Consider the following 24,268-nt stretch of genomic DNA (forward strand, 5'->3'; position numbering starts at 1 on the left):
TCTCTGGGGACATTTTCACTTTATAAAAAAGACGCCTTTTTGTCATCCTTTAAAAGGCAGTCTATCCTTACACACTTAAAATGAGTTCAATTACCCACAGTCGGATTGCACAAAACTTATTACTATAAATCATCTACCAAAAAACAAGCTATGATAATTTCTTAATCCTAAAAGAAGGGCTAAGAGACAAAATTCAAATGCAATCTTTTAAAGATAAGAAAATTGCTACGTATCATCCCTTTAGTTAAACCTTTTATTTATAAATCTAGCAAATTTCCCTGTGTAGACTAAATTTCCTTAAGCTTTTCTGGACAAATTCCCTGCATTCAACAGCATAAGTTCCAATGTTTAGTCAGAAAAGAGGCTATGGAGCATTAAGATAATTACACAATCTGAACTTCTAAGTATATATATTTTTTAAATTAATAACATAGTGTACTTCCTTGCTTAGAAGGAAATTTAAATTACAAAGAATCTGACTTTCAAAATTCCTGAACGCCAAAGCCATTAAAAACAGCCCGTGAGCCATGGAGCTTCACGAAACATTTATCACAGTATAACATTTCTGTAATACGAAAGTTTCTGGCCATCACGTAATTTCAAATTCATGTCCATGTTCACTCCATCCACAGTGTTTTTTAGCATAAAACTAAAGCGTGTTGATTCCGGCACAAATCATAAAAGAGACTATGAGGAATGTTCAAAGTAACCTCAACCATGATGACTTCACATTCAAAAGATTTTTCTCATGTTAATAACATTTAAATCTTTGCCTCTGTCTGACTCAACACGCCTCAGACTGGAAGGTGAACCAAATAAGCTCCTTCAGCCAGGTGTGGGAAAAACTTCACTGTCCTAAGTACGAAGTGGATGGCAGTCCATTTTTCAACTGGACAGGCTAAACATGGGCACATTTCATGAGACACTGAAACAGGCAAGGAGGAAAAAACAAACAAACAAAAAAAACTTACCTCCAATTCCTCAGTAGGAATCTAAAGAAAATTCATGAAATCTCAGCAGGTTCTTTAAGGTGTCTTTTTGATTAATGGGAAATCCAAAGTCCCCAGGCATTCAGATTCTGTGGGCGTCAATGTTCTCCTCCAAGCACTTATGGTCATAAAGGAGCTGTAACATCTTCTTCCATGACAATGGCCTCTAATCAAATCAAGTGTTCACCCTCAGATAAGCTAGGACCTGGGACCTGGAACCCTTTGTTGCAGTGTTTGCACCTGGACTAACCTCTCCTTGAGCAACAAAATACAAAGAAATTATATGGGACTAAAAATAGCTGCGTCCATGTGCAGTTGGGGCAAACTACAGACAACAAGATACAAAAAGCCAACTGCCACTTCTGAGGATCCAGGAGCAAAAGCAGGGTACTGGGCATGCCCCCTGCACACAGCACCACCAAAGGGGCAAGAAGACCGCCTAAGCCGCCCCTCCAGCCTGACCCCTGGACCCATCCCTACCCTCGCCACATGTAAGGAACCAGATCACCCCTCCTTGGGGAGTGAGCAAGGGAACCTGTTGTTTTTGCTCCCTTCTGCTGCCGCAGGGGCCCCAGAAAAGCCTCACCTGAATTTCTTGTCTGGCCTCTTATCATTTTCTGTTGATAAGAATCCCGGTCAGCAATGATCCTTGGGAGGGTATAATTTTACTCCATCTACCGCCACCACCAGAGCAAGCAACTCCATGAATAGGGTGGATGGAAATAGTCCCTGGAGCTGACTAGAATCTCATTGTGACAGAAAAATTCCGATGTAGGGTGGATGGAAATAGCCCCTGGAGCTGACTATAATCTCACCGTGATAGAAAAATTTCGATGGGCCACTCGATGAGACAGACGAGGGTTGTACATGGACGAGCAGTACCTGGGCAGCACTCCTTCTTAGCACTGTGCAGATTCACATCTTCCCCAGCAAGGTCAAGGCCCAGGGCTATTCCCAATTAGACCAGAGAATGACAGGAAGTGGAGAAGCCCGAGGCCACCTTGGGGTTCCCAAACAAATGCAGCTCATTTTAACTAGTCAAACCTGTTGATCAGTAATGGTCCACTTGAGGGAAGGAAGGTCAGAAGATTGAAAATAATTTACTTAGTAAGTTTTAAAGAATGAAAGTGCATCTACGGTTTCCACCCCACAATCCCTTGGACAATTAAAATGAAAAGCACATTCATGTCTTTTTGCTTTACATGGTGTATCTTGCTTTGTATCTGTTGGACACTGGACGCCTTCTCTAGAGCCTTCTTAAGCAAGAAAGCAGAGTTTTCTGTTTACTCAGGTTTCCAGAACTGCTATTTATTACTCCACTACAGCGTGTTTTCATTCCAGAGGAGTGTGATTGTTAATTTGTTATTGCGAGTTTCTTAAGAAGTCAAAACATCCAGAGGAAAGCATGAGCTACACGGGGCAATAAAGGCTAGAAAATGTCTCAACAACATGGAAATGACTCGCTGCCTGAAGATCTGAGGCTTAAGAAACACTCTACCCCTCAATTCACGGTAAATTTGTTCGGATGAAACAGAAAACAGCTCGGACCAGTTTTCAAATCAGAAACCAAATTCAGAAAAACATCTAACTTGAAATATCCTATGAAGAAGACTTATAAACTATGTTTCCCTCCTCTCTCTAATCAGTGAGGTCAATTATCACTTGCACTCAGGGTACATATTTGGTTACTGCCTACTCCCACCTTCTCTCCTCCAACAAAACTTTTGCCCAGATAAGGGAGAGAGTCGTCTCCATACAAACGGACTACACTCAGGCCAGCATTCTTCTGCACCATTTTTAAAAAAAAGAGGACAAAGCATCCAAGGGAAGCCTAAGCATTTCTATGAGGAAAGACTCCATAAATGCAGACCTTTTTGATCAATTCAGATCCCAGTGCACAAGGAGCAAATACACAGGGGCAGGAATGATCGGTAAATATTTGCTAAATAAAAGCAGCTGGCGTTTCTCTATCCTCTTGACCCCGTGTCCAGCAAGTTCCCCTTCCCCACCACACCCAGAGATGTTTTCCTTTTGGTTATAACATGGAAGCCAATCACTGGATTAAGATGAAATACTAGGAAGGAGCTCTTCACACTCAGTGAACTATAAAAAGTTGGGGGTGGGGTGTTCCCAGTAATATTCAAAGAGGTTTCAGTATAAATCTTAGTGTCACTGCTAAGCTGAATCAGAAAACATCTCAGGTCACAGAACTCATCTTTGAGGACGATGCCAATTATCATTTTTCAATACAAATTACCAAGACCTCTTGAACACGATTATGTATGACACAGAATAATTTCTTAACAGGGTCCTGTTTCAGGTGGCTCTCCCAAGAGTTCAAGCCATATGGAGCCTAATTAAATAGTCAACTTATTCCCTCCTTGGTCTGAACTTGTATGACATAATATTTCAAAGGCTATTTTTTTCCAGAGAGTAATTCACTTGAAAACATAGTGGCTTATTACCAAAAGCCTCCTCAATTATGAAGTCATTCCTCTCATGTACGAAGACGGTTACAGCCATAAATAAATGGCCAAATTCCATTCCGTCTCTTTCTATCTCTCCCTCCCCTCTCTCTTGCCCTAGTAAATTTAAGATCAGTAAGTTCAAAATTTTCAAATATTCATAAAATCATAAAGTAAATGGATGCCTTAAATATGATAAAGGAACAATCAATTTATTTATTTTATTTTTGCTGTACGCGGGCCTCTCACTGTTGTGGCCTGTCCCATTGCAGAGCACAGGCTCCGGACACGCAGGCTCAGTGGCCATGGCTCACGGGCCCAGCCGCTCCGCGGCACGTGGGATCTTCCCGGACCAGGGCACGAACCCATGTCCCCCGCATCGGCAGGCGTACTCTCAACCACTGCGCCACCAGGGAAGCCCGGAACTATCAATTTTTGATCCAGATGTAGATAATTAGGGAAGAGGAATAAATGAAATGCATAAATAATGCCAAAGTATTAAGACGATGGTAGAAATTTCAGCTACTGTGTGTATATGTATATATATCAATTCTCCTAACATACCAAAAATAATAATAAGTGCTCGGTAAATTGGGTTCAGATAAGATGCCTAATATGAATAAGAAAATAAGCCCAAATTATAAACTTTTAAAAAGAGATAGAGTTTCAAAGAAGCAGACACACAGATAGAGAAAACAAACTAGTGGTTACCAGTGGGGAGGAGGAAGGGGGAAGGGGCAAGATAGAGGTAGGGGGTTAAGAGGTACAAGCTACTATTTATAAAATAAGCTATAAGGATATATTGCACAACACGGGAAATACAGCCAATATTTTATAATAACTATAAATAGAGTGTAACCTTTAAAAATTGTGAACTCACTATACTGTACCCCTGTAACTTATACAATACTGTACATTAACTAAACTTCAATTAAAAAAAGATATAGTTTTAAATCTCTTAAGTACTTACAGAAAAACTTCAAAATGAGCAATAAATTATTAAGTGAATACACTATGAGAGCTTTATATTTATATTATACAGAATAGCAATGCATGCGAACAGGGACTTCTAAAGTGCTTTCTTATGTACTCTTTTCCTTTCTGATGTACTCAATATTTTGTCTGTGATATAATTTGTATTACTTTTTAGCACAGAAAATCTTTTTACACTGGCAAATTACTAATATAAACTCAGATGTGGACACGAATTCAGACCACGAAAGGATCAAAACCAACAAAATTTCTGTCCAATGAAAGTGAAACCTTCATCATGTAGACTGTTTCTTCCATTCACCAAGCAGAGATGCTACTGGGCACAAAAATAACTAAAGCTGTCCTGAGCAACTGGAGAGTGGACATTCGTTCACTCCTTCTACACAGATTTATGCACATCTGTACTACTCTCAAACGATGAAGCTGCAAGGGAAAATTTAGAGGTCACTTAGTCCAGACCCTCATTTTACCTGCAAAGCTCTGAGGATTAGAGAGATCAAATGCCGTGAGCATGCTGAGTTTATTAGAGAGAGGGAAGCAGGTTCCTTTCCTCCCTGATCCTTGCTCTTTCTGCCTCACTGCCCTGGACCCTGAGAGGCGGCAAGAGCCCCCAGTCACATGGAGGCTGACTGGGAAGCAGGACCTCTAAGAAACGGAATGAAGCAATAATGACACGATAAAATGAGCTGTGCAGACAAGTACACAGGAACTGAGGGAAGTGGGGAAGGAGACTGGTTTAGGCTGAAATAGCTGGGGAAACCTTTCCGTCCTGGAGAAGGGGAGGCTCATGCTGGACGTTCACGGCAGGGCAGAATGTGGGAGTAAAGGCAGAGGGGTGAGGGAAGAATCTGAGCCAAGCCTGGTGGTCAGAAATAAACACGATATGCACAGGCAAAGGCTGAGACCTGGGGTGGACACCAGGTTATGTCCACACTCTCTACCACCCTCGGTCACCCTCTCACCCACGCCACCACCACCACCTCCCACATGCCTGTTACTTTGCCCTAAACACTACACAGATAAATTAGAAAACCCCAAAGGAGAACAATAACATGAAAACAGTACTAAGCATCAACAGCATTTACCAGGTACCAAGTGCTCTTCTAAGTGTCTTACATATATTGATTTATTTAATCCTCATGCTGATTATAATCCCCACTTTTCAGATGAAGAAACTGGGGCATTAAGTGACTTGACCAAGCTAGTAAGTGCCAGGGCTGGTATTCGTATCACAGGAAATACAAAATCCTGGGATATCCAACGATAACCGAACACACAGGCATAACAGGCCAAGTTTAAATAGCAGCTTCAGAATAGCTTGGCACCCTGTTCCCTATCACATAGCCTTTATCCCTTCCTGTTCTCCTGATAATTCAGTCCCAATTGCTAAGGATTCTTAAGGCTGCTGTCACACCTCCAGGGCTACTTCCAAAAGCCCAGGAGAGCTGATCCAAGTGGTACCTCAGCAATCCAAACACAGTGGACATCTGAGACAAGCCCTTCTACAGAGAGATGGCTGCCATCTGGCAACTGAGAACGAATTTCAAAACCATCCTCCCTTTTTGTACAAAGTATCTGGCCACGGAGTTTGTTATCAGCAGAACCAGGATTAAAAACTGTGACCTTGGACTTCCCTGGTGGCGCAGTGGTTAAGAATCCGCCCACCAATGCAGGGGACACGGGTTCAAGTCCTGGCCTGGGAAGATTCCACATGCCGCGGTGCAACTAAGCCCATGTGCCACAACTACTGAGCCTGTGCTCTGCAGGCCACAACTACTGGAGCCCGCGCACAGCAACAAAGACCCAACGCAGCCAAAAATAAAATAAATTTTTAAAAAAATTGTGACCTCTGTCTCTTCTCTCTCTCACCCTTATTCTCCCAAGGCGTGTATTTGTATTTTTGGCAAAGCAGCCAAAGGGAAAACATCACAGGAGCCTTCTTGTAGGGTTCGAGGTAAAATGAGTAACAGCTGGACGGAAAGAGCAAAGGGAAAGTGAGTCATGGATACGGTGCTAAATCTATAAGCTTTTTCTCTGGCTTTCTTTGAAATGTTTTCTTTAAGCTCAGAGCTGAAGGCTTATATTTACACACGGCACAACTCCACCTGAGACTCCAGAGTTAGGCTCTCAGTAACATGGAAAGCTCATAACCTTTTGTTCAAATTGCAGCATCTGGACCTGCAGTACTTATGTCCCTTTTACAACAATGTAACCTTACATGAGGCAATTTAACTGCCAGGGCTTGACCAGGGAGATGTGGGTTAGGGGGACCTATCAGCGACTGGTTTCCTGAGACCCGACAACTTCCTGCAATGATGTGTGGCTCTGGGCACCACAAACTAAAAAGCCCTCCTTTGATTCTCAATCCCCATGGTTATATCTTACTTCCACCTATGGATTCTGGTCCTTCCAGCCGATTGCTGACACACTAGGAAGGGGAAACAGGCCCACTGACCGTAAGTCACAAGCGTACTTAAGTGTTTTGTGCTTGCTAGTGTTTCAGGCATGTTAAGTGTTGGACACTCTTCTTCCTTACTCCCCGGATGAATGAAAAACCACTGAGATCACTGCAGGGGTAGCAACAGACTAAAGAGAAATAAACTTTTTAAAATAAATAACAACTTGGAATACCCTTTTAAAAATAAAATTAAATGTCTTTGTATATTAAATGATATTTGTTACTGCTCAATTACAATTTAAATTGTAACATTCTAAAGGAAAAAAAATCCCTCTATATAAGGTGGAACTTATAAAAAAAAAGTCTGAACACAAAGCTTTCTGGAATTAAAAGGTAAAACTATATATATATATATTTTTTTAATTCTACAAAATACAGAAAGAGTATTAGAATAAAACCCTCTACATTTCTTAGGAGCCATGTGTACCAAGACTTATTTATAGTACCCTACATAAGGCTTGCATTCATGCCCACGGCTCTTTTATAATAAAATTTTCCTTCAAGTTCTCCTTTTGTTGTGAACTTGTTATTGCCTTCCCACTGGCTATACACAACCACACATGTCTTTCAAAAGCTAACTGAAGCACAGAGAAGTTAAACATGATTTATTCAAGGTCAACTCTCCAGTCAGTGGCAAAGCCATAAATACAGCCTCTCCACCGCAGAGCGTTCTGGGTGCTGGGCCACACTGCACCGTGAAGTTTTGACTCTTGATTGCTGTTTTCAAAATTCCCTTGGGTAGGGGCTTCCCTGGTGGCACAGTGGTTAAGACTCCACACTTCCACTGCAGGGGGAATGTGTTCGATCCCTGGTCGGGGAACTAAGATCCTGTAAGCTGCGAGGCACGGCCAAAAAACAAAAAAAAAAAAAACAGGGTGGACAGAATGAACAAAATAAGAAGATAAAAGCCAATCTAGGGCTTCCCTGGTGGCGCAGCGGTTGACGGTCCGCCTGCCGATGCAGGGGACACGGGTTCGTGCCCCGGTCCGGGAGGATCCCACATGCCGCGGAGCGGCTGGGCCCGTGAGCCATGGCCGCTGAGCCTGCGCGTCCGGAGCCTGTGCTCCGCAGCGGGAGAGGGCACAGCAGTGAGAGGCCCGTGTACCGCAAATAGAAAAAAAATTCCCTTGGGTATTTTACAGCGGCTCATGTTGACAAGCTAGAAGGAAGCAGCTTTTAACAAACTTCATTAACATTGCACAATTCCACATTCTTGGACCTATCACACATACCAATTCGTTTTTAACATAGGCATTTAAAACTCCCTTTAAGACACTGTACAATTGACTCAAATATATATGAATGGGACAGGATTTAGTAGCCTAAAGTATATCCTGTTTTCTTCCCATTAAATGCAGCTGAATCACAGTGCATGGTAAGCAGTTGGTGCAAAAAGAAATGCTCTGCAGTTAGGGCAGCACTCAACTGCACTAGACCCCGTCCTAGGAGAAGAATTGCATGAACAGTGCCTGGCAAGGGTGAAAAGGCGGCTCTGGGAGTGCAACATGCATTGGCGGGGGCGGGGGGGACGACACATCACAAGTACTGAGCTGCACTGAGAAATGAGGGCACCAGAGCTATCGTAAAAAAACACTCACAAGCGTGTGCAGATTAAACAGATAACAAGAGGGATTTTTTTCTTTCTGTTTTATAAAAAGGGAGGTCATTCCTCTCACTTTCAGGACCTTAAAAATTAAACCAGAGTAGCCAAGGGCTGGAAGGCTTTGAAGAGAGCCTCGAGCATACTTCAGGACCTTAAAACCGGGAGAAACCTAACCCCAGGGAGTTGTTTACTCTGCTTTCTGCTACCACACTCCAAGACAACTTGATCGAACAAACGGGCATTTTATTTTGCTGCTATACCTCTATCATGAAAAAGCTCATTTGCCATTTTATTTTTATCTAATCATGCTGGCTGTTTTTTGTCTGTCTCTCTCTCCCGTCTACCCCCATCCCACCTACACTGGCATTCTCTGTGGTCAAAGAATCTGTTTCAGTATTAGTGTTCAATATAACAAATGTCAAGTAAACACTCTACACATTTCCTGTGCTATTTAAAGCATCCTAAGCAATTATTTGCTCTAAAGTATTAAAGTGTAAATTTTCTTAGCTGTGCCAATTCTTATAGTAATAGCTGTCACAGAACCGTACTTAGAATACTCAAATGCAGCTTTTAAATCAGCTACACTCTTAGGCTACATTTGCCAAGATTTTTCTAGTTTCCATATTTTTACAGCATGTTTTTGAGACAATGTACAAAACTGCAACAAAGTGTCATATGTAGCTCTTTTTTTCATATTTTAAGTTATTAGTAGGCACACTGGTATCTTTGAGCATAGATTTTTCTCTAAGCAAAAAGATGAGAGAGAGAAGATATAGACAGACACATATGCACACTTTAACCTCAATACCATACTGCTTTTTATTACAGGCCAAAATTGTGACCTTTGAAAAAAATCACATTTGATAAAGCTCCAAATCATATAGTTAGTTCATAAAAGGGCCGCTAACATTAGTTCTGTAAAGAGTGCATGCTATATCTATACCTACAAACACATGCAACGCCAGAAAAAATTAATACAAGACATACATATATAAATGTGTATGTGCAAATGACTACATACAGATACACACATATGCCTTTATAAGCACTTTTATGTTCAACTAGATGTGATTATTTTTAATCTTTTAAATTCATTACATATTTTTGTAATGACATGGGAGTAACTTAAAAGTAACCTAGCTCTAAGCCCTTAATAGCTAAGAGTGCATTAAATTGCTACCTTCTCCTACAGAATTGCATGACCCTTGGAAAAAATTTCATGCAACAGGGTACCATTTGCAAACAAAAACCAAAAACCTCCTTTGCTTATTTTTTTTTTTTTTTTTTTTTTTTGCGGTACGTGGGCCTCTCACTGTTGTGGCCTCTCCCATTGCGGAGCACAGGCTCCGGATGCACAGGCTCAGCGGCCATGGCTCACGGGCCCAGCCGCTCCGCGGCATGTGGGATCTTCCCGGACCAGGGCACGAACCCGTGTCCCCTGCATCGGCAGGCGGACTCTCAACCACTGCGCCACCAGGGAAGCCCTGCTTATTTTTTTAATGTAGTTAATTATTAGAATGTACTTTTCAACTGATGAAAGAATTATGTTATTCCCACCAGGCCCGAACCCATTTTGATTTTTACATATTGTACAAGGTATTTACTACTTGCTGAAAGACAGCATTCAAGCATTAGGGGACAACAAGGTTACACTATCTTAACATGTTCTACTCAATGGCTTCTGATTGTGTTATGAAGTGCCTGCACATTGGTTACCAAAAACGTTTCGCTATTTTAAGAGTCACACTATCAAGGAACCACATGTCTGTATGGCTAATATTTGTGACTTATAACCTGACAAGCTTTTTAGAGATGTGTCAGCCCAAGTCACATTAAATCACCCCCCCAGATGGTCTGTTTCTTAGCATCCCTCCAGAGCACGCCTTGCTTGAGAGGGGATGCGTCCTTCGAGAGCACCAAAGAAACTATCACCCCACCACAAAATCCCCCATACCAGTCATGGCATTTAGGCCTGCACATCACAGCAGAGGACACTCTCCCTGACCTTTTGACGCAGATCTGACTCAGTTCCTCTTCATGCCCCACAATGGCGAGAAAAAGGAGGGATGACCGAGAGATGAGATGGCCGAGCAGCGAGGAGAGACGAGAAAAAGGAGGGAAAACAAAATGAGCATCTGGCTGGGATACGTTTTTGTGCACTTTTGTTAAAAATGTTTTCAAACATCATTTTTCTTTAGTGGTTACTTCTGAGGTGATGTGATGGGGGAGGACCCCACAGAGAGGACATCGAATTCGTGGTAATTATGAAATCTGGGTGGAGAGTTAGTTGAGTGCTCACTGAATCCTTATTCTTTATAGTTTATCTTGGTTTGCAACTATGCTTTTGTATATAGCTCACATTCATGAAAGCAATCTTGCAAGTCTCACGATGACATGGGTGGTAAGCGATAAAGTATAATTAGTTAAGAGCATAGGGTGTGAAGTTAAAATGGTATGAGTTGAATCCCAATCCTCCCAGTTACTAGTTGTGTGACCTTGGGCAAGCTACTAACCCAGTTACCTTATCTGTTGAGTGGAGATAATAACTACCAACTAGGTTTACTGTGAAGATTAAGTGATCAGCACAGTGGCTGACATACCCTAAATCCTCAATATGCCAGCTAGCCATTACTATTATTAAAAGGATAGGTTCTCTGCACAATGACCTTTCTTTAGTGTGTGTGCTGTTTCTTTTGTTTGGGATCATGAATCTGGTAAATCAATATTCGCCAACCAAATGATTTATTGAATAAAGATATCAACAATCAAATGCAGTTTTTTAAACTGAAAGGCCATATACTGTTGTCCAGAAGATGCCGAAATGAATGAGAGAAACAAATTTAACACTCCCACAAGCAAAGTGTGAAGAACTTGAGTATCCAGGCACCCTTTCCGGGGAGTCTAATTAATATCAGCAATGTCAGCTGTCTCGTATAAGAGAAGATCAATCCAGCACTAACTTTAAAGTCTAAAGACATCTACCATTCAGGACTTCCCTGGCGGTCCAGTGGTTAAGACTCCGTGCTCCCAGTGCAGGGGGCAGGGGTTCGATCCCTGGTCAGGGAACTAAGACCCCACATGCCACATGGTACGGCCAAAAAAAAAAAAAAAAAATAGGACATCTACCGTTCGCCCTTATGAGTATTCAGAGTGCACAAAATATGTTAAATCCTAACATCTTACATTAGCAAATAATAATTAGCAAAATCCATGTGTATCTTTTTAAAAGCTATCCCGGGCTTCCTTGGTGGCGCAGTGGTTAAGAATCCACCTGCCAATGCAGAGGACACGGGTTCAAGTCCCAGTCTGAGAAGATCCCACATGCCACGGAGCAACTAAGCCCCTGCGCCACAACTACTGAGCCCGCACTCTAGAGCCCGTGCTCCACGACAAGAGAAGCCACCACAGTGAGAAGCCCACGCACGGCAACGAAGAGCAGCCCCCGCTCACTGCAACTAGGGAAAGCCTGTGCACAGCAATGAAGACCCAACACAGCCAAAAATAAAATTTAAAAATAAATAAATAAAAATAAATAAAAGCTATTCCCCCAATAATATTGAAAAGGAAATCAAAGATTAATTTGTTTGAAGCCACAGGCCACAATTTATTCAACTTTATTGTTCCCTCTGGGCATTCATAGGTTTGCAAGAAATGAACAAAATGAAGTTGAATGTAAATTCAGGAGGTTGGACAGAAAGATGTGTAGGGTCTCTTAAACATCATGAATGACAAACTGCCCAAATGATCAAACTATTAAATTCTGAGTTTCATAAATGACAAAGTACCTCAATAATCAAACTATCATCAACTTTAGTTGATCTTCATAGCTAAACTCAAGAATTAGCTGCTACGTTAATAATGACATTTATCGAAGATATTCCTCCTTCCTTAATTTCAATTTATGTGAGCATGGTCAATCCACAGCTCTTAATTTCAGTATTTAATTCTATTATCACAGTATTAAGAGTATGCCTAGGCTCTAAGTGTCCGGAAGCATAAAGAAACTGGTAACTCTGAGAGATACATATGTTTCGGAGCCAAAGGAAGAAAATTAAGACATTTCCTTTTTTTTTTTTTTCTCTTAATAATTCTTAAATCTCCCTTTGGTGTATTTATTGAGCATTAGTTGTTATTTAATACAGTGGCTCTCCCAGGAGAAAGAAAATCAACGAAAAAATAAGACTTTTCCAGGGATAAAGAGAGAGAGTTGCAATAGAGAAATACCAGAGGGGAATAATCTTTATTTTATATAGCAATTAGAACCTTATAAATAGAAAATGTACTTTTAAAGTCATAGCATCGGTTTAGAACTGGCCAAAACTGAACATATTTGGAAAGTTACTGATTACTGGTGAAAACAAAGGAAAATCCAAACTGAAGGATTAAATTTCTCTCAAACTCAGTCACTTGCATGTCTGTACCTCTGTCATAAAGTGTTTATGAGTTTGATATATATTCCAGGCATACGTCTCCTTCCAGAGAGCAGAAACTCCTAACCGTCCATATTCCAAACTGAAACAGATCCATCAGCATTTCACCTAAGAACAGTTCCTAAAAGCTATTAGCAAAGGCTATTCATAGACAGAGAATCAAAAGACGTAAAGATTTTCAAGTCAAAATGTAATGCTTGGGCTTCCCTGGTGGCGCAGTGGTTGAGAGTCCGCCTGCCGATGGAGGGGACGTGGATTCGTGCCCGGGTCTGGGAGGATCCCACATGCCGCGGAGCGGCTGGGCCCGTGAGCCATGGCCGCTGAGCCTGTGCATCCGGAGCCTGTGCTCCACAACGGGAGAGGCCACAACAGTGAGAGGACCGCGTACCGCCAAAAAAAAAAAAAAAAAAAAAAATGTAATGCTCTTTAAGTTTCTGAAGCACATGCTTAGAGAAAACTTTCACTAAACAGAAAAGCAACAGCAAGACCATTATCCCTTCACAGAAACCAGCAAATAAAGAATGTATGCACACAACACCTGGATTTGCTTTCCTGTTTCTTTGCCAGTGACTTTTATACATATATATATATATGATTAGCTAACTGTCAAACAAACATTCAGAGCACTGAATGACATGCAGTCACACAGATATACTCTCACACAAAAGAGAGCAAGGCTGATGCTATTTCAGTATCATGAAATATTTTCCTAACCATGCACAGATGGAAGTACAGACTTTTCTGCCAACCGCCTGGTTCAGAAACTTTGCTCTATTTTTAATTATTTGGTTCAGAGGACCCATTTGTGATTAACTTCTGTGTTGGATGGCACAGCAAATAAAGTTCCTGACCCACAGCAAAGAACACTGAGAGAAGCTTAATTACTTTTAAACAGCAAGTGTAATATTGTAAACCATGTGTAGGGACAACTAATTTGTCAAAGACCTGTTGATGGTTCCTGCAGTTTGAAGCTGTGGAGTGTATCAGTAAAACAAAAATCCAGGAGGTCTTAAGGAAGAGACACCAAAATGAAGTGGGTTTTTTCCTCCTCTTTTTTTTTAAATTGAGGTATCACTGACATAAAACATTACATTAGCTTCAGGTGTACAACATCATGGTTCAAGATTTGTACACACTGTGAAATGATCACATTAAGTGTAGTTACCAACTCCTAATGACGTTCTTAATAACAAAGAAATGTTGGTCTTTGAGAAACAACAATGGAGTGAGAAATGGAGAGTAAAGAATTAATAGTGTCGCAAGGACTAATCTTATTAGCACTAAAAGTTTCACTTTTGACTGGGATCGGAGAATGGAATGCCAAAGCTTTACGCACAGGAAATAAGACTCAGATGCAAAGAGAAGTTGGTCAGGAAACTCAAACCATAGAATTCAGAATCACACACTACAATTGCTGAGCAGATAAAATCCCAGAAGAGAAGCAGAAAGAGAAGCAGTGGTCTAGCAATAAGGCAGAAAAGACAGTCAAGGTAAGAATGGAGCAGGTTGGAACTGTTTTATATTTTTAAGCTCTGTGTTACTTTTTAAAAGCTGTTTCCAAACAGAAAACAGTAAACCCAAGTATCAAATCAGTATAAATACAGAAAGGAAATAAAATATAAGGCATCCAGGTAAGAACCCTGAAGGTAGAATAGAGCTAAAACCTAAAAGACATTTATTCCTAGAGAAGTTTTCTTTTGATCAATTTCCCTAAAATTTAAGTCTTTGATGTACCTGGAAAACCTCAGATTCTACTGAACAATAGGTCACAGAGAGCCAAAATGTTTCAGGAGTAATAGTTTGCAAATGAGTCCAAGATCAATGCCAGAATGAGATGGGAATTGAAAAAACTCAACAACAAGCACCTAATTTCTTCTTGAGAAGTGTACAAATGGAGAATAACAGAATACCCTTGGCAGGGGGATTCTGAAGTCCAGCTTCTTAAACCACTATCACTGGCTACTAGCTTTTGGCTGGGTTGGTTGACATGGCAAGACCGTTAGAAGGACACAGACAGAGTTGTGGGCAATTATGAAAGTTCAATAATTGGAAGCAATTCAGGGAGCCATCATGTGGAGGAAAAAAAAGTGATCTGTTCCAGAAAGTCCAAAATAAAGTTGACTCCTACTATACATATTCATATTCTTCCTTCTCTACTATGCAAATCAGTGAAGTATATGCATGGGTATGTGTGTTGGCAAGAGACTAGAATATTTTTTAAAAACAGAATTAGAAAAAAAGCACATCTACGACTGAATTATTGATAGTTGCAAACGGTTTCATAACACCAATGTAGTATGATTACTATGGGCCACAGGCCATGGCTTAGAAATGGTTTTTATTTCATTTAGAAATGTTTCTATTTGCTGTAACAATAGCCACTGTGCTGGGATGGGATTTGACCTGTGTCTTTGTCCATAAAACAATCCTATAAAATATGTAAACATGAATTCAATTTTCTTTAAGTCAAGAAAAACAAAACTATGGTTGTCAGAACAAGAACGGCTTTCTGTGGGATATTCTAGTTAAATGAAAGCTATTCAACCTGAATCAACTGCTGTATCCATTCTCCAATACACAGCAGATTTATATTTCACAAGGTTTTTGACACAGAACAAAATGTTACTGAAATACCTCTTCCATTCCTTTTGTCCTACATAACATTCCAGGGGCTGAACTCCCAACATGGGGCATATATTTGTCAGCTTCTGTTTGCACTGGTTCTATTCTAGTTTGTCTTTGTTGCAAATTTTCCGTGTTGACCCTTTCCTGGCAAAACATTAATATAGACTTTTGGTTGTGTTGCAACTTGCAATAAAAAAAAAAAAAAAAAACCCTTACATTTTTATTCTGCACCATCTTTAAGCACCTGTAACTATTAAAAACAGGCCCTGCTGTTTACACCAATGACAGAACTTTTTTTATATACATCTGCTTATATAAACACTAGAAATTCAGGGAGAAAATTATTGCAATCCAACAATCCACACATTCCTACGCAAAACCAATCACTTGAGGATTTAAAAGCTAGATCTGTGGCGAGAGACAGGCTAGAACTAGCAGGAACAAGTCTGTACAAGATGAATTTATCCTCCACTGCCTCTCCGCTCCAGGTCATCCCAGGACTAGGCTTGTGGGAAAATGCCAAGATGGAAAGAATGGGTTGGTGCCTGTTTTCTAGCATATCTGTGTAAAAGACTCAACAAGAGCTCAGAGCGAGCTGCTGCTCTGAAAGGGACAAAAGGTGTGGCGCTGCAGCATGGTCCTGGCCATTGAATGCCTAAGCCTAAGGCAGCTCAAACTCGGTCAGAAACGGATTTCAGACAGTGGGGAGCTACAACACTGGATCTCAGGGATGATGTCCAAGAGGTGGTCTCTGAAGCTGGGTGTCATCCTTTAGGGTGGCCCAGAATTAAATGGTGACGCATTATGCCTCCTGGCGAGTTCATATATACTTTGAACGGCACAGACACCAAGTCCCGTGGACCTCCACCGAAGATCTTGGGGCAAGGAGAGACGTCCACCAGCGCTCTCTGTGACCTGTTAGAGAGAAACATTCTTAGCTACTCCGTCACCAAGCAAAACTCCCCAGCTAGGCTATAGCGCCTTGACTCCTAGGAAAAAGCTGTAAAGAGATTGCCGGGAGGAGGCCTACAAGAGAGATGGCCTTTGTCTGGTTTGCAGAATCACTGAAGAGGACTCCACATATAAAATCTAGCTTCCGTAAGCCTCAAAGAGAATCAGATTCCAAGTATTTCTGAAACCAACAGCACGGTCGTCAGCACCAATTACTTCTGCAGAGACAGAAAAGGCTTCATAACAGTTATTATACGTGCTTCTGGCATCAAGAGATGGATGGTGATTTCTACTAAAAGATTAACTGCTAGATGTCCTAGGACAGCAGATACTCATCATGAAAGCAACTCAGTGTCTCGCACTGGCTCTCTCCAGACCAGGAGGCATACCTCTGATTCACAGGGGGCTGCGTGAGCTTCCTCTACCCTCTTTTGTAGCATCCAACAGAAAGACAGGAGGGACCTACCAATATGGAAGTGACCTGACTGTAATGCCTTCCCACCCACATAGGAAAGAACTTCCCAGAGAAGATGGCATCAGTTTTCAAGATTCCATGGATGAGATCAATACAATTTCCTGATGTTTTTAACTTTGCTGACACTGGTGCCTTAAAGGAAATATAGCTCGAGAAGCTTAACTTTAAAGGTGTAGTGGCTGCAGAAGAAAAAACACTCTCTACCCATCCGTCAAGTTCAAGCTTAGGCACTACAAAAACTAACGTCAAAATTTATAAGAGGGAATGGTGTACATTCAAGGGGCTGTACTCTTGTCTTTCTCCATCTTCCCAGCTCCATCTCAAAACTGCTCTATTAGGCCCCTTCGATGAAGCAAAGTTCTGTCTTTTCAGTCTACAGATTCAGTCACAACTGCATAAGGCCTGGGGGATCTCGGCTTCAGAAGGTGATGGAGAAAGCACTGAACTTCATGCAGGCTGGAAGGCCCAGGTGACAGCACAAGCCACGTGTGTTTTAGCCCTGAAACCTAGCAAATCTGTCAACCTCTTAGGTTTTGTTTCCCCTTCTAGAAAAGGAAGAGGATACTCTCTGCTCTAGGGAATCATTAGGACTCCCCAGGGCAACCAGTCATACGAGGCACTCTGACTCCTGTGATATGCTATTATCAGCTGAGATGGACCCATGACACACTAGCCACTGCACACGGTCCAGATGACTGTGGTCCTTAGGGCTATGTTTACTAAATCAGAGGCCCAGACTGCAAAACACCACCAAGAGAAAAGGGTAGTTGTGACTAGTCCTATAAAAGAAACAGGAAAACACAGGACTTCCATCCCAGTGAAGTCTTTGAAGACCCTGCACATTTAAAATGGAAAAGTTTAAAAAATTTTTTTTAAGGAAATCATTTCCTGAGACTTCAGGGTAAAGAGTAAAAAGTGCAGCATTTAGAGAAAGAAACTCCGAGATTAGTCAGGTCATTGAATGTTCTCTGCACAGCAGAATAGCAAACAGCTAGTGTTTGTTCATTTTCATAGATTAATAACCCTCTCTCCAGGGCTTAAAGATGATATGAACTGTGACTTCCAGAGTTTTGTTTGGAGAAGGCTCAATACTCCTGGGTAAGACCCATGTTTCAAGGACACATGCAAAAATATTTCTTCATTTCACATTGCTTCTTACTCACATTGGCCTATTCTAATCTCTAGGATGACCAAAATGGATCTAAAGCTTGCTGGGAGGGAAAAAAAAAAAGAAAAAGTAGTCTTCCCCCTGGTTTATACAGATTGTTAAAACAGTCCTGTTCATTTGGATGACTCTGAGATGGAAAAAAATATATAACCTGTTCCTTCTGAAGAGTACAGAGAGGTACCAAGGGTTACAGAGCCTTCAGCAGAACAGGAAAGCCAAAGTAAAACACCAAAATTTGGGCTTAGATGCTATCACTGTATTTCTTTCAAATGCAACAGAAAACAAGGTTTTATGGAAGAAGATTTCTAAATAAAAACTAGATAATCTTTTCTCCTGTCAACAAATAATAGGTAACTTGTCTTATGGGCCTACGACCACTTACAAAAGGAACAAAACTGCTAATCTTATGAAAAGTGTCAGATCAGGCACCAGAGCCAGCAGCCAAAGAGAAACATTCTTTTCCCAGCTCCTTATAAAAAGACTGTCTTCCCAAAAAAGCCACAACTTGGGGTCATACTTCTCAATGGTCTGGATTACAGCACGGAGCCTTGAAAAGGGGAAGAACAATCAAAACAAAATTCATCCAGAGTCCTTTCTGCCCCCATTTGGAACTTGCCAGAACAGAGCGAGGTAGAAAGGGCTTTGGGGCGCTGCAGTGGACAATGGGCCCAGGCCTCGGTTCTAATGTCAGACCCTTTTCCATACCTGTCAGAACCTCCATCAGAAGCATGCAGACCCTCACGTCAGTGATCACCAATGAACACCCTCTCCCTGGAAATGGTATTTTCACCCACCACCAACAGGGCAACTTCTAGACGAACTCATGTGCAAGAGACAGGAAGTTGTCCCCGCCAACTCAAAGGGGCAGGGACACCACGGTCAGACCCCGCCAGCCCCATTCCTCCTGGGCGGGGTCACGCAGAGGAGGGTTTCAGGGCTCCCTGGTCCATGGCGTGCTTTACCTCCACTGGACCGACCTTGCTTAAGACTCCAGAACTACTCTCTTCCAGATAAAATGATCTCCTTGGGAAAATTACCCCACCAAGAACTTTCACCTGAATCAGAGAGCAGGGTCACAAGAGCACATGAGGGAGACTGATCAAAGCAGAGAACAGGTGTTTAGGAGGTGAACCTCAAATCCACTCATTCATCCCACAGGTTAGCGATGTTTCTAAGAATCCTCACATCATCGAAATCCAACAGGAATTTTTTCATTGCAAAGAAAGACAGTTTTAGACATTCAAAAACACGGTAATTTTGTTTCCTGTGTTGAAGTTCAATGATAATAGTGTTTGGTGTGGTTATAAGTGTAGTGCTATAAAATTTAAATATCACTGAGCAAATCCAGCAATCTATTCCGTATAGCTTTTGTTCCAGAAAATTCGTCACTAGGCTTTTCTTTCTCCTGAGCAGAGCCCTTTTATAAATTTTGGTCACCTTTATCACTCATTCTTTGATGCACAAAGGTATTCAACAGATGCCATAGCTTTTTCCACCACTGTGGTCCACTAGGCCCCAGGGCTGGCTCCAGACCACAGTCCTGTAAGTCATGGTCTATATAAAGAGATGGAATTGCATCCAATTTGCATCATACAAACCCACACCGTAGGGGAAATGCTTACATTGATTGCAGCCCTACTGGATGCCAAATGCCAAGAATGGTTGGTGGGGGGAGGGGGGAAACAGTCCTTGCTGTCCCTGCTGTCACTGAGCTGGGAAAAGAGGTGCAAAATGTTACAACACGAGAAGAACAGCAGGGGGCTCTGGGAATCCCCGACAGGCAGCACAGGACTAGTCCCTCGGCTGCCCGAGGAAAGGACTTTAAACCAAGATTCAAAGTTAGCGGCACAGATGGAGGTGGGCAGTTGGATGTCAAGGAAGGGGAACAGCACGACTAAAAGCTGGAACATAATAAGAAAGGACAGGGCACTTTGAAAGAGGAAATGCTAAATGACTGAAGCAAAGAAGGGGCAACAGATGAGTGACAGTGCCGGGGAGATAAGCAAGGGACCCCAAAGCTGCTGGGCCAGGTTAAGGATTCAGAACTTCAATGAAAAACCAAGGAGGTGAAACAGAGATGCAGACAGATGTCTAAGAGTAAGAAATGTTCACTTTGGCCTCGGAGAGGGAAACGGGTTGGACCAGAACAAGTGCACATTGGGAAAGGCCATTGAGGAGGGACAGCACATCCTAAACCACTGCAACCCAGCAGGGCCACTGGTCCCAGTTCAGGTCTGGAGACCAGACTCCCCCAGAGCTCCATACCGGGGAAACTGCCCCTGCCCTCCTGCCCGCAGAGCTCTCTCCAGGGAAGAGCTACAATAGCAAGGGAAGCTGGGCAGCAGTGGGCCCCTCAGTCTAACCTGGATGAAAATCAAACCCGCGAAGCTCACTCCTCAGCAGGTGGCCTGTCGGACTAAGTGAGCAGAAGGTGTGAAGAGCCCAACCCAGGATCCTCGAAGAAGGGTTCAACCTCGCCAAGCCTGGAACTCCTATCTCTCTAGGCCCACGGGAGGGAGGCTGCCAGGCCTCCAGCACGGCCCCCACGGCAGGGTTCCCCGAGAGAAACGGGGGTCAGCAACACAGGGCGGAGAGCCCCAAAGGTGGGCAGAGGAGACGAGACATCTAGGAGACTGGCCCAGGAGGGATCAAGGTCAAGGAGTGAGGAACAGGTGGGAAGGAAAGTAGAAAGGGGCCCTCGGCAGTAGAAAAGTACTAGGGTTTCAACAAGGAGCGGTTCCCTGGTGTTCAACAGGGGAGCGGTGAGCAGTTGAGAATGAGGACTATTCCAGCCAAGCCGAGCAGCTGGCCGGCCAGGTACAGAATGTGAGCTGCAGTCATCTCCCTTCTTCCTTCCAGGCTGGCCCTGGGTATGATCACAGAAGAAAAGAGACATCATAGAAAATCTTGGACTTTCATACAACAAAAAGTCAGAGAATCCAAATGAAAAACAATCGGACTGGGGAAACAGCTGCAGTACATATGACTTTAAGAAAGATCAATTTCTAGAGCACACAAAGAGCTCATAGGCACAGATGAGAAATTATCAAGACTCCCCGTTTGCTAATTATATAAAAGAAACTCAGTAAGTAAACACAGATGGAAATGTTCTGCGACTGAGAGAGATCAAAGGAATGCAAATTTTAAAACCAAGAAGCCTATTAAATTAGCCAAAAAAGAGTAAGTCCCATAATTAATCAGGTTGAAGCAAGACATAGTCATATATCATCAGTAACAATGTAAATGTTGTCTTTTACAAAGCAGTTCAGAGCAAGGCCCCTCCGTCTAGGAATAAGCCATCTGACGTGACTGCATCCTAAGAAAATACTTAAGTGTACAAAGGTAATCACTGCAGTTTTATAATAGTAAACAATTAGAACCAACTCGAATGTCCACAAAAAATACAAAACCTAAATTAAGAGAAAACAACTTGATGGTATATTATATAATCTTTGCAAAGGATAACTGTCCAGTCTAGGTTGCAAACCAGAATGTTTATGCTAAATAGAAAAAGCAAAAGTGAAAAAAGATATATGTTAAATTGTCAAGAACTAAAAGACAACACCTAATAGTGACTTATGGACTGGGACGGTGGAATCAAAGGGAACTTTTGCTTTCATTGGTTTTCTCTTATTGTAGTAAAGTATAGACAACAGATGTTTAAAATGTAATATTTCTATCCATTGCACAGCAACTAACACCCTCTTCTGTGGAGCAGGTGGACCTTCAGTAGAACATCACACCCAAAACAGGGAAGGCGGTCCAGGCCCTCCCAAGTTTCAATGGTCCGTCTGGAATTCAAACCTGCCCACGAAGGACTGTGAAGGGCTCCTCCTACCCTGAGTACCCCCAAAGATACAACTCTTTCCTTAGTTCTTGTTTTTTTTTTTTCCAGCCCTTAAATTCTATACTTTTCTCTCCTTTCTTTTCTTTAAATTATGTACTGAGATCCTACCACAGGCAATATACAGTGAATGCTCATTTGATCCTTCCAGCAATCCTGTAAGATAGACCTTGTCATCATCCCCATTTTACAGATGAGAAAACTGAGGATCAGAGATTTAAGAAATGTGGCCTGGGACACACAGCTAAGGAGCCAGGGCTAGAATTCAAACCTTAACCTCCCTGTCTTCAAAGCCCTCACTTTTAACACCCCTATTGCCTCTTCCTTTCCTCTCTGCCTATGAAACAAACAAAACAACAAGACGAAACACTCTTAAATGTCACCTCTTCTATTTGCACTGGCTGCCGAAAAACACTATTCAATGAGTCAAGAGACATCAGTATGAACGGTTTACAAATGAACCAACAGGACCAAGTAATGCTATGCACACTAACTGGGAAAGTTGATGCAGAAGAAAAAACGAATTACCTCGAGCCTCAAATCTGCACCTGCAGGTAAAACCAAATGACATCCAAAGGATTTCTACTTGTAAATTAAAAGCAGAATGTGACCCTCGATGCTACTGCAAAGAGCTGAGCTTCTGCGCTCTCCTTACAAAAAATTATTCCATAATTAGCAGAAAGATTCCTTCCAGTTATAACACAGCCACTCCAGAAATGGATGTTGTTTGGGGCGTGGTAGCAAGAAGAGGAAAAAGGAGCCGAGGAAGCGGTAAGGTACGAAACTAATAGAGATGGGGTGATAAATGATTTTAGGCACCCCTTACGACTTACTTTATAAATAATGACACGATAATAGCTGAAGATGTAAATTCTAATTAGATACAAAACCGAACAAAGTCAAACAACAGCTAATGATGTTTGACAGAGCAAAGGTCTCTGGGGGAGGGTGGGGGCAACCGAGAGAAAGAATTACAATAAAATCTATTCATGGGACTGTGCCGTGTTAGAGATAGAAGAGGCCCGAGCGATCACTTCTTTCACCCGCTTTCTTTCCTGTAAATGGGGAAACTGAGGCCCAGCAAGGTAGAGTGGGTGGGCCATCTCACCTTGCAGCAGGGCAGTTAAAAGAAACTCGGTCTCCCCAAAAACCGCCCAACAGCTTTCTACCACACCCCCACTCATGCTGTGGTGTCCTGGAAAGCTACTCCATTTGAAATCTTATTTTGAAAAAATGGATTAAACATTCTATGAATATTAAATTCCTTTTTAATAATTTTCGAATGCACAGGGGCACACTGAAAAAAAGAAGCCTGGTTTTTATTTCTTTTGGAAAACTGCACACCGCTCAGCGTTTAACCTCGTATTGAGTGAAATATTAACAGGCCATATAATGGTTTCAGTGTTCCTTCAGTAAAGCTAAACAGAATTCGAAAAACATATCCCCCAGGCCTACAGTGGAGTTTCTGGAGCACACATTAAACTCAACGCTCCGCTCAACAAGCCCGTCACTGTTAAGTAACTCATCAGAAAATAAAGAGGGAATTACCAAAGGGGAATTGCCAAGCAATTAGTTCTCTGAAGCAGATGACATACAACTGCTGTAAGGGAGGAGCTTCCCCGTTAGTCATATGTCAGAGTCAGAGCCTCCTAATCTGTAAATAAAATGCATCACGTATGATTACAGCTCGGATGAAGGCTGGGGCTGCCATCCGCGTGTGCACAGAGGGCAAATCCCGAATCCTCCTGTTCCGTGTGTCTATAAAGCAAAACTTGCCTCTGAAGACATTTTTTTAAAAAATATCCTTGGTAATTTTCTTTCTTTTATGGAAGTATAATTGACCTACAGCACTCTGTTAGATCCAAGGGCACAACAGAGCGATTTGATGGTTCTACACGTTACGAAATGATCATCACTTACATTCTTCAACTGTAAGAAAGACAGACTCTTAGTTTTCCCTGGGCAGCCTAAGAGAAAAGTGATCTTTCTTCTCTATCCTTGAGCACAGGCTCCGGACGCGCAGGCTCAGCGGCCATGGCTCATGGGCCCAGCCGTTCCGCGGCCTGTGGGATATCTTCCCGGACCGGGGCATGAACCCATGTCCCCTGCATCGGCAGGCAGACTCTCAACCACTGCGCCACCAGGGGAGCCCCTCTATCTTTCTGACATGAGTTGGTCAAGACTCATCACTGGTCCAGTGAAGGTGAGAAAATGAGCCTGGGAGGGGCAGGGACCAGAGATGAAGGGACAGGAGGGGCAGAGGTGGG

At 42.3% G+C, this 24,268-nt stretch overlaps 1 protein-coding gene across 13 annotated transcripts in view; it reads right to left on the reverse strand.

The window, feature by feature from the left end:
• Positions 1–24,268, reverse strand: part of ATXN1 (ataxin 1) — a 399,625-nt gene that overhangs the window by 360,438 nt on the left and 14,919 nt on the right. The window contains exon 4 of one of the 13 annotated variants that reach the window (XM_027128425.1): positions 10,514–10,541. The exons of 8 other annotated variants lie outside the window; for them this stretch is intronic. The gene's annotated coding sequence lies outside the window, so the exon portion shown is untranslated. Of the gene's footprint in view, positions 1–971; positions 3,705–10,462; positions 11,813–24,268 lie in introns of those variants that run through there. 4 more of the 13 variants (XM_027128424.1, XM_027128429.1, XM_027128427.1 and 1 more) reach the window with 4 other exon arrangements.

Source organism: Aethalodelphis obliquidens, unplaced genomic scaffold, assembly GCF_003676395.1.
Source record: "Aethalodelphis obliquidens isolate GAN/ISIS:26980383/991018 unplaced genomic scaffold, ASM367639v1 scaffold34, whole genome shotgun sequence".
Classification (NCBI taxonomy): domain Eukaryota; kingdom Metazoa; phylum Chordata; class Mammalia; order Artiodactyla; family Delphinidae; genus Aethalodelphis; species Aethalodelphis obliquidens.